The 16,353-nt window shown below is 41.5% G+C and overlaps 1 long non-coding RNA gene across 1 annotated transcript in view; it reads right to left on the reverse strand.

Moving 5' to 3' along the window:
- Positions 1–11,335: 11,335 nt before the first annotated feature.
- The window catches only part of LOC130163336 (uncharacterized), a 93,794-nt gene continuing 88,776 nt past the window's right edge, over positions 11,336–16,353 (reverse strand). Inside the window, exon 3 of the long non-coding RNA XR_008826466.1 lies at positions 11,336–16,207. This is a non-coding gene — a long non-coding RNA (uncharacterized LOC130163336). The remainder of the gene's footprint in view (positions 16,208–16,353) is intronic.

Below are 16,353 nucleotides of genomic sequence, written 5' to 3' on the forward strand. Positions count from 1 at the left end.
AATCTCTCTTTTGTGGGGATGGAAATCTCGAGCACGGGTACATCACATTTGTAATTAAGTATAGCATTAAGTATCTCACTAAAACATTTAGAGCACTATTTTACATGCTGAACTTAAAGAGATTAACATTTTCGCACATTTAGTACGAAAATTTAGCATTCAGTACAGTCCAGTTATTTTCCTCCTTTCTTCCCCCAGTACACTGGCAGATTTCTGTCTTTCCACTCCGTCTTGTTGAGTCTTTCACTCTGCCTCTCCATCTCACTGTCACCCCCTCTCCTCTAATGGTGCATGCATCCACATCTCCTGTTCCATCTCACTCTCTTCCAGCCCCCTATCTCCAAACCTGAGAATCCATTCCTGTTGTCGTCTCATTTCCTGTTTCTTGCCCCCCCCACCCGAACCCCCCTCCCCAACCCACTCACCCTCTAATCTTCATCCTTCCATCATTTATCTCTCCGTCTCATTCCCAGCTCCCAGAGATACTGACAGCATGAAGGATTTATCAGAGGACAGAACAGGTTGTGTGTGAGGGTGCACATGTCCATCAAAAAATAAATAAATAAAAATTGGCTACTGAACCTGCATGCATACAGTACTGATGTCACAAAGCATGAAACGTGAAACATTTTTCTGCTGCTCATTTTGGCAAAAAAAAAAGAAATAAAAAAGGCGAATTTGTACATGAGTATCAATCAGTGCTTATTTCAGCCACTCAGTTACCCAGATATTCATACATGCTCCACCTGCTAGTGGAGACTCAAAATGAAGGGAACTTATGTATTTATGCTTTACAATGTGGTTTAGAAAGAAAAATCTACCTTTATTAGATTTATACTTTATTATTAAAGTCTTCTTTCGGGTCTCAAGATACACACAAAGAGGATTTGGGAGATTATTTAATCAATTATTTAGCCTTTTCTGAGTCACCACCCTCACCACTCACATATTCCACCCTTCCATCCTTCTCTCTACCTCCGACATTATATACTTTGAAAGGTTTTTGTATTCTCTTTTCCATTTTAACAAAATATCTTCCTGTATGTTCTAAATTTAAAAAAAAAAAAAAAAAAAAAAAAAAAAGAGTGCCCTCTTTATAGTTTTCCTCTTCGCTATTGTAAACACAGATAAGAAGTTAATCACTTCATGAGTTCAATCTGCCATTTTTCTTTTCCCATCCCATCACCCATTCTTTCATTATTGCATTTTGTTTTATGTTCCATCTACACACCAGAGAATGAGTGTGTTATCTTTTGAATAGAACTACAATATATCAGTCTAGTAAGTTTTCCTCTTGTGAGCTCATTCTTTCTCCATAATATTCTCTCATTCTTATTCTCGCTTCTTCCAAAGCCTTCTTTTTTGACATTCTGAAGGTGACAAAGCAAAACACCACACACACACACACACACACACGCACACAGCATCACTACACATACATGCAATGTAATCAGCTGATTGAGAGGATGTCATCTTACAAACACCACAGAGATAGAGATCAGGCGGTGTGTATCTAGTTGAACGTACATCTATATCGACAGGACTATGATATGAGCATTTGCACACGCACACATTAAAGTTTAATGCATGCAAGCACACAAACTCGAGGGATGGACGCAGCCTGATAATTGGCAACAGGTTTCAATTGACTTATTTTCTCTGGGAGTGTACTGAATTTCTCTCCTTCTTATTAAGACAGGGGATTGAAGGCAGCTCAGATATCAAGGCACAACAGACAGACGCTCTGATTGTCTCTGCCACTTAATGGGAGCTTTACTCCCCCGCTCTCTTTTTTAAATGATTTTTTTTCTGAGAGAGGAGAGCGGTCTGAGGACTCAGGCTGAGATGGAAACTGGGAGAAAGAGTATTATTAAAATCTGCCCGGCACATTTTCATTTGTGTTTACAACCAAGGATTCAACTTCATTCTGTTCTAGGTGAAAAACCAAAAAATGAAGTCCCACTGGAAGTGGAAATACTGTCACATTCCTCAAGCTTTTGGCCACTTGAGGGAGAGGTATATCACAGGGGGTGCTTCATTCAACAAACGACTTAAGTGTCCCTTCAGCTTCAAGGATAATAAGATGTTTCAAGCTCAGCAGTTTAGACTTAGTGAAGAGTTCAGGGTTTTCTGGATTTTATTTTATTCCATGGTTCCAGTAAAATTAGTATACCAATTTATATATACACATTTTTTTAAGTTCAGAATTTTAAAGCTTTCGTACATGCAGCAGCAGGATGTGTGTGTGTGTGTGTGTGTGTGTGTGTGTGTGTGTGTGTGTGTGTATGTTCATGCGTGCATGTCCCGCAGCCACTAATAATCTTTCCCGTTCCAAATGTCATATTGTCACGAAACAGCATCGTGATAGGCCAACATCTTCCGTTTGTCCTTGTCTCGCAGGCGCGTGCCCACCCACACACACACACACACACACACACACACACAGGACTTTGAAAATAGTAACTGAAAACACACCGCATCACACAACATAATTCCCGGATTTATTTCCTAGTTCCCACTTTTATGTTTGAGATAATCACACCTCAATCAACATCTTTAATCTCAAATGTTGTGCAATCTAATTTTCATTCGTATGCACGTATGGTAAGAAATATTGTGGCCTGTAAACTCTGTTCAAAGTCAGTAGGCCAGTAACTTGGCGGTGGGAGAGACAAGTAGGAAACACATGACTTACTTACTTATTATGACAATAATTATATCAAACACATATTTTATACTTTTATGAATAGTTTTGGAAACTTGTTTTATAAAATAAAATACAAGGTTTGACGCTACTGATGTCTGCACACCAGCAGACAGTTATCTTAGTCAAAGACTGGGGTAAACAGCTGGCCTGGCTCCGTTCTAAGGTCACTAAATAACATGCTTTATTTTGTGTGTTTAAAATGAATACACATCCTGCAGTCACCGCAGGTTGTCTGGCAACCTCTCCGACAACCTCTATGACAACAAGACTGAAACAAGGCGTGGGTAGGAGGATTTTGGTACCTCAGGACAGAGCCAGGCCAACTGGTCATACATTTTACAGACATGAGAGCGGTATCATTCCTCTCATCAACTTGAGGCGAGAAAGCAAACAAATGTGCAGAATCTCCCAAAAGTATGAACCACTACTTTAACTGTGTATAAATTAACACCCTAACAGGCATTTCTAAGCCCATCAAAAACACAATCCACCTCGAATGCCTATTAAAAAAATGGATAATACACAGGCACAGTTAACTTCATAGCATTCAGGCGGCATGCAGCCGGCATGTATGGTTAGACTCCAGCCTCATCACAGGGGAGACTAATAGCCATGAGCAGTAATTACCACGGGACAATATGCTGCCCATCACTCGCCTCATGACCAGGATTTGTCCTCCAACTGCATTAGATCAACAAGTCGAATGTAAAGTGGCCTAAACAGCCTTTAATGTGCACCAAGCAATAACCACCAAAGAGACACATAAAGAGGAACCACAGCACTTTGTAGCACGTCAAACTTTGGTCATTGAATGTTATGCTGGAAATCACTGTAATGAAAATATACGCTGTCCGACACTCACGCTGATGTGTCGAAAATGGCACATCCGCTTAACACGGTGTAATTACCACTTAGAACTAAATAGCTTTTGGCAGCCACACAACCACAATGGGAAAGAGGGCGATACAGCCAATCACGTTGAACCTAACTCCTCTCATGCTGCTGATACAACTGCCACTGATTTTTAAAGTGTGCGACACACACGACATTGTAATTATGACACACCTCTTGTGCTGCATGTGTTCCGGTGAACCCTGTAAATACAGTATAATGGAAATATTGCCACAAGCTCATTACTCCCACAAATTATTTGTGCGTATGCAAGTACACTCAGGTGGATAGACCAATCAAAGCGCTGCGAGATGACCGTTTGGAAGTTTTACAGGTTGAAATTTGCATACAGTGCTTATAAGATGCCTTTAACAAGCTTAAAAGCAGGTAAACAGACAGGTAAACTGGATGAACGAGAGGCGCCACTCGACATGATGATCACTTGTATTTAATTATCATTCAACTGCTGTACAGACACACACTCATGCGCGCGCGCGCGCACACACACACACACACACACACACACACACACACACACACACACACACACACACACACACAGTGACTGGTTAATTCAGTCTTGATATCAGCATCAACACTCGTGATCTATTCTTGATGAGCCATTACCAGAGAGGCCGTAAATGCCATACACAAAGCCTGCCGTGTGTCATTTCGATGATGCTTCCTCCTTTTTCAGGTAAGAGGCAGCGCTACAGAGAGAGCACAAGATGAGCGCTCAGTGTGATGACTACTTAGGCCCAATTTGCATACATCAAACTCCCATGCATCTATACTCTCAAGAGGATATGAGTCAGTCACCCCGTAGGCAACATTTCCCCCCTCACATCTATTGTGGGGGCTTTGTAAAGAATGACAAATGGTGATGTGTGATAAAAGCCATATGCTCATTCGGGCGACGTCGCCTCATTGTCTCTGCAGCAGGCCGGGTTAAATGCTGGATGGCAAACACCTCCGAAGCACCTAAAGGCAGCAAAGACCCGAGCTCGCGCTGCCCACTTATCCCTAAATGCCCTACCACGACTCTGACCTTTCAGAAAAAACATTTCGCAACCAGTGGCAGATGTTACGAGGCGCTCTCACATTTTCTCAATGTCTTGTCCCCATTGTTGTTTCTCGCTCTAATTTCCCTCCTCTTTCTTGTCTCATCACCTGTGTTCCATGTGTTGTTTCTCACTCAGATTGTCTCATTCATCACCACCACTCTTTTATTCTTCTTGTGTTGTCTCCCCTTCACCTCATCCTTTTACTCATTCCTCGCCTTTCTCTCCTTTTTTTTTTTAATGCAGTCCCCCCCTTTCTCTCTTTCATTCTATTGCCACTCCTGCTCCTTTCGCTGACATTCGATTGTCAGATCAGGATTTGTTGAAAATGGCCCAATCTGACCGTATTTTGCTTTGAGGAGAAAATTGCTTACTCCACTCTCTGTCTCACCTTTGTTATCTTCTCCAAGTTTCCTCTATCTCCATGGGTGTGCATGTGTGTGCGTGCGTGTGTGCGTGCGTGTGTGTGTGTGGTCTTAATAACTGTCATTTCATAAGGCAGAGCTATGCATTACCCCGTCAATCGAATGCATTGCAAAACAGCAATCTGCTGCTTTACACATCTGTTTGCACTCGCACTCTGGAGTCCAAAATTGTTACAATTTTTGATCTTAACGTTGTTGATATTCAGCCTTTCAAAGTAAAATATCTTTGACTCAAGAGTAGTTTATTTTCGAGAAGTAGCGGGCTATGACACCAACAATGTAATCAGCATTCTCCAGTAGTAGAGTATGCGTTTAAACACCTGTTTTGGTGCTTTATGATACTCCACCGTGCAGATGGGATATAAAAATCATAAGGGTCCAGTGTAAGATTTATGTAATCATACAAACATATTGAAGGCAGTGTTGCATTTACTTTCTCTTCTCTTACTTCCCAAAGTTCATGTTGTGCTGTATTGGCTACAGCTCTGTAATTACCCCAGGCTATTTCCTCCTGCCTTTGACACTTAAAATAACCTGAAGATGTTGTTTTGGGGGATTTGCTGAAATGTCTGATGCCGACCTGACCTTTTATCCAGTGCAGATGTTCGTTGTAATAAAGCTACAAAGCTTCCACCTCTTCCCTCCTCCTTTCTACCCCCTCCATTATTAGTATTTTCATCTCCTGACCCTTAAACCTGACCTCTGCAACGTAAGTAAACACGTTAGCTTCTATGGTAAAGAAATCTTTTCATCCCCCCATCTTTTCTTTCTTTCCTACTGCGCATCTCTTCCTCTCCCTTTTCAATATGTTCTTTTCACGTTCAGACCTGAACCTCCATTGTTCACATTTTCTCATAATGAAAGTGCCACGTTCCTGACTTCCCTCTCCTACCTCTCGTCCTTTTACTCTCTACCTCCCACTCAGTTTTTTGCCAGGTCCAGCTCCCGCTGCAATTCTTCATGCATCGCTTTCCCTCTGTCTTTTTTTTCAGTGTTTTTTTTTTATTTTATTTTTTTATGTTTCCTGGCCTCAGAATATTGACCCTAGCATCTTCTGTCTGTCAAGGCTCCCCACCTCTGAACCTCTGTTTCTACGCTTTAACTCGAACAAAATAAGTTCTCTCGGTTGGAGGGACATAAAAATGTTCTTTTTCCTTCTGCCTTCCAACAGCCTCTGCAATGCAGTAACAGATGTTTCGCAGAGGAGAGAAGGTTACCCACAGCTGAAGCACATTCACTTATCCAGACTGTCGACTGTGTGTGTGCCTGCTGGTTGAAGGGGGATTAACAATGTGACTAAGTGCCCGGTGTTTTGTCTTACTGAATATCAGAACAGCAGCCGAGCTCGGTGCTGTTTTTGGGGACAATTTAAGAATGTGACACTCTTCTGTATTTTCTGTTCTTTCCTTTCTTTTTGCTATCTAGCACTTCTCAGTATCTCCTCTCCTCCTTTCTTTCCTCTCTCTGTCCTTCTCTACCAGTAGCAGTTGGCTAGTGCAGTGCGATGTACCACTTAACGAGTGTTTCTGCAGACAGAGAGAACAGGGTGCTGTAAACAAAACACAAACTAAAGCTAAACAAGATTAAAGGCCTGAACAAACCACGACTTTAAAATGTTGAATATCTCGATCCAGACAAGGAGGTAAATGTAATCTGTGTGAATGTTGCGCAAAGAGTTCAACTTTGGTGAACTTTGACAGATGAATTCACACCTTTGATCAGAGCGAGCTGTCTTGACAGCCCTGACCTTTAAGGGGATGGCAAGCCTGAGAGTCGAAAATAGGAGAGGCTTTTTTTTTTTTTTTGACTGTGCAGCACCATTCACTTCTGTGGAACTTCATCTGTCAGAGTGTAAACTATACCACAAAAAAAACAACGAGTTGGTTTCTTTAGAATAAACCATGTGAACCATGTGTTCGCGAGCCTGTTAGCTCTGGGCGCTTTATTTTCCCTCAATAACTTTCAATTGAACGAAATGCCAGAGGAGAGTGAACCGAACAGTATAGAGAAAACAGAGAGGAGCTCAGGGAGATACTGTGACTGAGCTAACAGTTAACTCGCCAGCAGTTCACCGCGGGTCCTATCAAGTCACTGTCAGTGAGCTTCTGGCTCAGATCTATTTCACATGGACGAGCGAATGTCCCTTTGGGTTGTGAGTCTGTAGCCGTGCTAGCGGCTCAATTTGGTCATAATTAGTCGTGACAATCCATCCTCTTGGCGGCATGGCATCAAATTTAATGTCAGATCATCAAAAAGCTGCTAAGATATTTTTACTGTGTTCCAAAGTGGTGCTCCGGCCGAGAGAGCAACATTGCTCTTCATGTGGCTAGCCCAGCTAAAAACGGGTTGCATGTGATATCGGTTAGTACTTATTTACATTCAATACGTGTTTAATTGACATTGAAACATTTTTTTTTTTTTTTACACATCAACGTGTGCGCACAAGCTTTCCACATATGCACATGTAACAGTGTGCGTTTTCAGGTATGCAGACAGTATAGGGCAGCACGATGTGGGTGGGAGTCAGAAGCAAGTTGACGACTCATTCATCACTCCACTGCTTGCTGTCATTCCACTGCAATTACAAGGCTTAACCACACTACCACACACACACACACACACACAGATCCCTTCCCACAGCCACACGGCAACAAAACAATCTACATATCCATCTGAATCTCTCTCACACGCACACACACACACTCATGCACACTCGGCCACAAGTTAACCGGAATTTAACAAATATCTTATTACATTCAGGCCCCAACCCCCAGACTATAACACACAGATACTGTCATGTCGTTTGTAATTCATCACTGAAGTGCTCTGAACAGCTTAAGCTCCCATGCCCACCAGCTGTGATTCCAGTTAAACCAGAAATTATATGTGTTTTGGTTGGAGCAGGTTGACGTGTTTTTGTAATCGATGTCAAGCTCAGCAAGGAAGCAGCCTCACCGGATGCCGATCTCCTCGGGCTTCAGCACAGCACGGGAGAGAGAGAGAGAGATCAGCGATCTGAGAGAGAAAGAGAGCGAAAGAAGGCCAAACAGGACAGCAGCCAAAGCAAGAAGGAGATGGATCGAAAGAGATAGAGGGAGATAATGAGAGAAGCTGGAGAAAGCCCATAGATACTGGAAGAGGATGAAACAGAAAGGGGAGAGAGGGAAGCATAGATAACAATACAGAGGAACAAAGACGTGAGTGTGGAAAAAAACAAATGCAGCAGGAAAGGGGGGGGGTCAGATGGGCGAAAACTTGGCTGGTTAGAAGTCTGATCTGAGGCATAATCAGGCGTGTGAGCTTTTAATCTCGTCGGTTTTCATGAGAAACTGTTTAGTGTCCACTTAACAAGGCTGAAAAAATGGCACCATCAGTACAAACCAAATCGTGATCCATGGATTGAAAGCAGGACGTTCTACCATTAAGAAGTGTTCTTACCATCTTGTGTCTTTTTAGTTTATTTTAACTCCATTGGAATAATTATGTCAATTCAAAGTGAATTTTATCTATGTGCCCCAAAACCACACATTAAAAGTTGCTTTAAAAAAAGGTCTTTACACGACAGTTGTACAAGATACAACACCCTCTTAATGATTTACCACATCATAAACCAAACAAAGTTTACTTGCCCTAACAACAATGTGTTCTTAACCTCACACATATACAAAAATGGAGAAAAAAAATTATATAAAAAAAGGAATTTAATTGCTTGTTTTGCCAAATTGTATAATGTCAGTGCTTTGTCTGGTGAGAGGTTTGAAATGTACAATATACATCTTTAGGATTAGCCAGGATTACTGTTGACAATAGACAGGTTTGATATATGTTAAACAAGAGAGTTAGCACACTGCACCACTGAGGAATATTTGGTACAAGATAGTAAAGATAAGTGTATATAATAAGCAGTCAAACTTCAACAACCCTATCCCCTCTGAATGTTCTTTGGTTCTTTAAAAAAAACATTTCCAAAGGAGTGCTCAGAAGTGTCAAAGACTAGACCACAAGATAGACTAGATTATTCTTAAATCAACATATTTCTTTAATGGACATGAAATAACTGGTCCTACCACAGCTTCTGTGTCAACTGAAACATAGGCCCATGGGACAGATCTGTAGGCAGTAGCAAAATAACCCGACCCCCTGCATAAAACTAAACACACTGCTAAAATTAACACACTGTCAGACTGCAGGTTTAAAGAACCATCATTCCTAGTCTATCAAAATCACACACAAAACTCCATTTGGTCCATGTTGGAAAATGCTGAGGATAGAGTGCATACTTTAGTAATCCGTCGCAGTGTGAACTTCTTAAACAACCATTCTCTCGGGATGTTTTAGTATTCAAAAATGACAAGAACTGGACAACTTGTGCTGATTAGTGGAAATCAGTGGACAAACCACAATGTCAACTCCATCTTCAGGCCTTCCACCACAGTGTGTCTCACGTAAATGTCATGCATGTGTAAAGGTTCTTACCAAGTCAATACAGTACTGCAGGGTAGAGTTGAAATGGGGCGGTAGAAGTAGGAAATGGTTGGATGGTAACAAACTGGTGAGGAAAGAGTGCAGCATGCAGGCTTTTTGTACTTGGGAGCTAATTGGGGAAACAGCCGTGGGATCAGGTGGATGGTCAGGTGATGGCTGAGGCAGGAAGTGCTCACTGGTGACAGCTGCTGGGCAGGTGGGGAACAGCGGGGAAAATCAGGCTTAAAGTTCCAACAAGCAGTTTGGATTAAACAAAGGAGGTGCAGGAGGAGCGCTCCTGTCTGCTGTTATTCTGTAGTGATCTGTAGTTGTTTAAGCTTTAGGAAACTGACACTTATCTGAAAAAAAGAAAAAAACACCTCCAATAGTTTCATTTTGAAACAATTTCACTTGTCAAGATGGACAACCTTTCATGACTGAAGAGGAAGACGTAAAAGACAAGACATTTGTTGGCAGGCAGCGTGTGAAAAATGTGAGACAATAAAGCGGCCACAGCAGTGTTAGGATCTGTTTGGATATGGTTGAAAAATAAACACTGTTTTTTTTTTTTTTTCACATGACAGCATCTTTGAAAACTGTCAAAAGAGCATTTGCACTTTTAGGCCTCATGTGTGTCCACCTGTCATGTTGAAACACACTTGACATTTGTATAGAACATATTATCTTTGATCACCCATCACATCTCATTCTTTATGTTGGTGTTGGTGTGTGTGTATGTGTGTGTGTGTGTTTGTGTGTGTGGGCATACTTTTATGTGATGTTACTTGTGCATGTGTCATTTTGTGAGTGTATGTCTGTGCTTGAAAGCCTTTTTCTTCTTTGTGCATGTTTCTGTTCATTTGCCTATATGCATTTTCAATCACTTGCCCAATGTGCTGATGTGTGTTTTGACTCCTACATTACCCCCCCCCCCCCCCCCCCCCCTTTCTGTCTGTTTCATGTCGAATGGAAACGGTGGTTTGTGTCTTTCATGCTGCTGGGTTTTTCATTCGTCCTCAACTCATTCCATTCAAACAAATTCTGTCCATTCTTCAGGGCAGTGTGTTGACGTGTTTGGTGCCGGCAAAAAAATTGCTTTCTTACTGTGTCGCTCAGGAAGGTTCTGTTGTGACAAATCTGACAGTCTGACTGAACAGCTGAGTGGTTTGCTGACTATTTGCCTATCATTTGACTGGGTGACTGATTTGTGGACAGCTGAATGACTGGCTAGTTTTCAGAAAGGGTGACAGGCTGATTGACTGTGTGCTTTGTTGACAGATTGATTGTGTTTCACACCCACTGCGGAACTTTGCAGTGGGCCTACAGATTCTGGATTTCACCAACCAGTCTCAGCAGAGGGTAAAAGACCACGTCACAAACGTTTAAAAGAGTGGCACATTTTTTATATATATTTATATATATATATATAAATATACTAAAATCAAAGGGAAAACATCAGTCAGTGTCAGTGTCAGTGTCCTACTCACAAGAGAGAAGGGGAGGAGCGGTCCAAGCCCAGAGGCCAGCTGCACCACAGGTGGGTTTCTTCCTCACAGTCCGTTGACAACTTAAAACATCCCTCCATGGCTCCTCTCTGAGCCATCACCATGGACTAGGCTGGCAAAACACTTCAACCTTCAGGAAGCCAAAAAATCCTGAGGCAGACCCTGGCATGCACACAGAGAAACGCAGAAGAATGAGAGACCTTCAAAGTTCAGATATTCACTTGAATTTTACATGCATGCCATATCTGCTCACAGAGACACACTGGAGAATGAGAGACAGCGGTGTTTGCTTCACCCGGTGTAAAGAAAACCTTCCTGGCTATCCCGCGTCCCTGCATGAAATTATAAGGGCATTAGACGCACCAGCAACTAGCAACACTGTTTCATCATTTCTGTGAGTGTAAAGTATTGAGCAACCATGACACCAACACCACGAAATCACAGAAAGCAGCATTCAAATGAGATCATTACGGGGTTAACAGAAAGAAGCTACCAGAATGTTGATTTGAATATTTATGTGTGTGTGTGTGTGTGTGTTTTAAGTCTGGTTTCTGTTTAACATTAAATTGGCAATAACAGATTTTTGAGGTTAACTTGGGAGCAGCAGAAAGAAGCTGTAAACACAACACTGACATATTATCATCTTGCAAGCTGATATGGTGAACTTGTTAGCAATCTGGCGCCTATTTATAAACCCAGCCAATACAGAGCAGCATAAGTATTTATCTGGAGTCTGTTTATAGTGATCTGATGAATGTTAAGTCCAGTATTTATTCTTTTGTTTGGCTCTTTAGCTGCTAAATGACGATGCTGATGGAAACAGTGAGGGTGAAGCGAAACATTAAAGCTGCAAGCTGGAAAAACCAAAACAATGAGCTGTAAGATGCTAAACTGCTTGGTAGAGCTGAAGGAAACTACTAGATACAGGTGCTAATTCTTTTTTCTTTTTCTTGACCAACTTTTTAGATACAAGCAGCCACATGATCCATTGTTAATATAAAAATATTGCTCATAGCAGCTTTAAATTTGAAGACAGATCTTTCATAATCTCAGTTAATCTGCTTCATCTGGACCGTGCAGGGATCAGATTCGACGGACAGGGACCGAACGACCCTCCTACTGTCGCCAGATTCTGATTCACACGTTCCTACATCCTGATTGGTGCAGGGAAGTATGCGACATCAGTGTTTTTAACTAAACCCCGCCCCTTAACAAGTGAAACTGTATAGAAATCCCTCATGTAAAAGTGCTCCTTTAAATGTGCGTTAGAAATGCACCTGTCTGTTTGTCTGTGGAGTGTGTGAGTGTGTGCTCGACCAGAGAGTGATATTTTCACTTAAGCCAAGGAAAGATAGAAAGATAGCAATCAACTTCATCATCTCCTCTCACCTCTACACGCTCAGTCAAGGTGCTTCTCCCTGCACCTCCCCCGTCTCCCATCTGTACTCATTCTCCTCTGCTTCTTATCCTTAAAAATCCTCATCCCTAAAAGCCCCGTCTTCCCGACTTTTTTTTCTCCATCTCTTTTTTAGCATACTGTATCTTTGATTCACACATCAGTCCCTCTCTTTCTATTTTTATCTCCACTCCTCACTCTCTGCAGTTCACACGCTTTTTTTTTTTTTTTTTGATTTTCTTCAGGAGTCATCTTCTGCCTTTTCTTTCTTTCTCATTTTCCCGTCTTCAGTTGGACTGCCTTTAGCGGAGGAGTGGGACAGGTAGAGAAGGTCACTCTAGAGATAAGCAGAGCTTGTATCAGTCTGGCATCTCCTCCCCTCAAGATTGGTTTCCTCCTGCCCTCTAGTCACACCGATGCATAATTCATCTCCCCCTCGCTCTTTGTCTTTAATTGTCGATTTCTTCTTTCTCCATCCTTTCGTCTCTTTCTTTCTTTTTTGGCCGTCTCGGCTAATTTCTCCTCTCCCTATCTCCTTGAGGTCTCTGTCCATCACAGCTTTTGCTCTTGGTTTTCTCTTCTTTCTTTTCATGCTCTCCCACCTCTTCCTGTCTCTCTCTTGACTTCCTTTCTTCCATTTTTCATATTCTGTTTTTCTCACTCCCCTAGTGCATGTTGTTCAGTAACAGATAACAAGTGAGGCTGACGAGTGAGTATGCAAAGCTGATGGAGAGGGATGGTTTATGAAAGTTGATGTAGTCTATGTGTGTGTGTGTCTATGTCTGTTGGCATCCCTTCCTCACCGTCTATGCCTGTTTTACTACACTTACTACTTGTTTTCTTCTATGTGTGGCAAGTCGCCACATTTTATTCCCTGCTGCAACATCTCCCCAACTCTTATCCACCTAATTTTCAGACAGACTGTTTATTTTAACCTTATGTAACCTCAAAAAAAAAGACACTAGCACTTTCCCATCTGCAGTAGAAACTCTGTACACACACAAACCCCCCCTTTGAGTGGTCAATAAGACTAGAAAAGCACTATATAAGTGCAGTCCATTTACTATTTACACACACACACACACTCTACACAAGTGAACCTCCTGAATTGCTCCTAACAAATGAGTGTAAATAAGGCCGTTTAGGTCTAAGTGTGGTACTTCCATCATTTTTCCGCAGCAATAATTATTGGACTCTTGTTTTTTTGCTCATTTCCACTCAATGCAGAACCGACTGGCTGCTTGAATTATGCATGTTTGTTTGTTGGTTTCATTACAGAAGCAGATGTCTCAGCTGGAATAATGGAGGATTTCAGAGTGTTATTATGTAGTAGTTGTTTTTTTTCCTTGTGCTCTCCGGTTGGAGAGATGATGAGCACTTTTGGGGTCTTTCAGCTCAATATGAATGAATTCTTGACACACCGCTGTACGTATCTGATTACAGTTCTCACATGTAGCAAGCAGTGGCGGTGAAGGGGGTCAGCGATGGGTTTGTTGTTGCGCTGCCAATATGAATCCAGCCTCATTTCCGTGTTTTCTGCTCTCCATTTCTCTGCGTCGTATCATGTGCGAGCTTTCAGCCACAATCTTGTTTCATCCAGGATTTAATATGTGCATTGTAGTCCCCGTTTGTCTACACTATCAAATCATGCAACTTCCTCTGTATTCAGCAGCAGAAATTAACACCAATGCAGACTACATCAGTCACTCTTAGTGAGCAGCAAACTAATACGTTCTAATCTGTATATTTATATGATAGTTTATTACCCCTGTGGGCAATTATAGCACTTCTGTGAAACTGATGACCTTTTAAACCCCACTCTTACTCCTTCGAACCTTATAAAACTGTAACTGTAATTTTGCCATTCAGACCCAGGTTACGAGGAAATCTGTATGCTACTGCGTTGAATGTACAAAATCTGCCTGATGTCGAGTTACACATCCCAAGTGGCTCAAACCATAAGAAAAAACTTCTCTAACTCATCCGTGTCTGTTATCTCCATCTGCACTCTGGTAATATTAAGTTTCAACTCCTAAGTTGCCTTAAGGCTTAAAAGACCTTCTTCAACCCACTTCCTTGATCATCATCGCACCTTCAGGCCAAACTGAAGCCTAAAATGTGTCTGAACATTGAGTTATGCCGGATAATGTTACATGGCGTGTAATTTTGTTATAATATGCTTTCAAATTTCTCCAATAGGTGATAGTTTGCTGTCAGCGGAGCCGCTGCAGATACCTGATTGAAGTAAAATATCTGATATCTGTGAGACCCACGAAATGGATGCAATTTTACTTTGGAAATAAAATCAAATGATACTCTTAACTTGACTAAAAGGATGTTTTATGGAGGAAAAATCGATGACATTTGATTTGTTCTCTAATCACTACAGCCACAATCAGCTCCTTCTCACTTTCTCTCATACTCGGCATACTCATTTTTCGAAAATGAAAACAGCGACTATAAGTATCTACTTTCATATCTCACTCACATCTCATTTAAAACAAACTCTTGAAGGTACAATATCAAACTTTCTGTCTGTGGTCACATTCTCCTCCGCTCACAGCTGGTCAAGTTCCCATTCCAGCACTTTGTCGGCTGTGATTGTGATAATAGTCTACCTTGATATGACTTATTGCCTGAAGGGAAAGTAATCCTCGCAGACGTCGCAGATGCTGAAGAGGTACGCCATCAATATTGTTAATGTGTATTACAGAAAGCAATGACTTCATCATGTTTTATACAGGTTTTGCCTGAAGTAGTTTAGTGTTACCAGCCACACTAATGTCACACTCATGGCAAACTGCAGGGAAACATCAGGGAATAGGAGTTTTTAAACCTCTATGGCCATGGTCACAGGAAGACTTCACCCAACAAAGAGATTTATCTTCATGTTTTGTTATGTTTTATGATATAAAACATATGAAATTATGATGCTATTCCACCACTTCATTTTCAGAGGTCACTCATTCCACTGCATTTATCAGTTTGTTACTGGTTATTTGGTAGATTCATATGTTACGCACAAAATATATGATACAAATACAATAAAAACATTATTACAGATTAAACTATCCTGCAGGATATAAATTAGTCAAAACTAGCTCCACTTTGAAGATACTCTACGTAAATTGTGTTGATACTTGACTTTCAGCTAAGCAAAATTTTGAATGCAGGGTTTTACAGTTTGGTGTTAACAGTCTAACACCTTCAAACATTCTCACCTGGAGAAAGGGTGAAAATAAGACACGACAGAGGCCCCATGCCTGAGTTTGCCTAGGTCTCCCAAATCAGTAAATTAGGGGCATAATGCACTGTATAGTATATCCTGATTATTATTAGTATGCATCCGGAAGCTTTACCATAACATACGATGACCTCAACATAAGCAAAATCTAGTATCTCAAAAGCTATTACTGCTACTGACACTGACACTGACAAGCTTTCACTGGAGCTCATTTTCTATAAGATGTATTGTTGTCATTCAATAAAGTTACAGTGTCAGAGCGATATTCACAGTGTATGCTAATTATCCCTGAAAGCTATTCCCACAGAAGACAAAGTGTGGGAGAAATGCAGGGTTAGCTGTTTGAAGCTGTCAGGCAGTAGACAGTGTGCAGAGCGGGACCCAGGCAGAGTTAGCTTCCTCATCCCAGCGTCTTCCTTCATGTCTGGGTCACAGACTTCTCCTCTTCCTCCTCACTAGTTGGAGGCCATAGGACTCCCTGTTGGTCTCTAATGAGCTGCAGAGTCAGCACCTACTACACACACACACAGAGACACACACACACATACACACACACAGAGAGAGAGAAAGAGAGAGAGATATGTGTTTACTCATCCTCAGAAGCCTAACGACAGGGTACTATGTCTGATATACACATTCATACATACATATATACATAGA

This window comes from Seriola aureovittata, chromosome 22, assembly GCF_021018895.1.
Source record: "Seriola aureovittata isolate HTS-2021-v1 ecotype China chromosome 22, ASM2101889v1, whole genome shotgun sequence".
NCBI lineage: Eukaryota > Metazoa > Chordata > Actinopteri > Carangiformes > Carangidae > Seriola > Seriola aureovittata.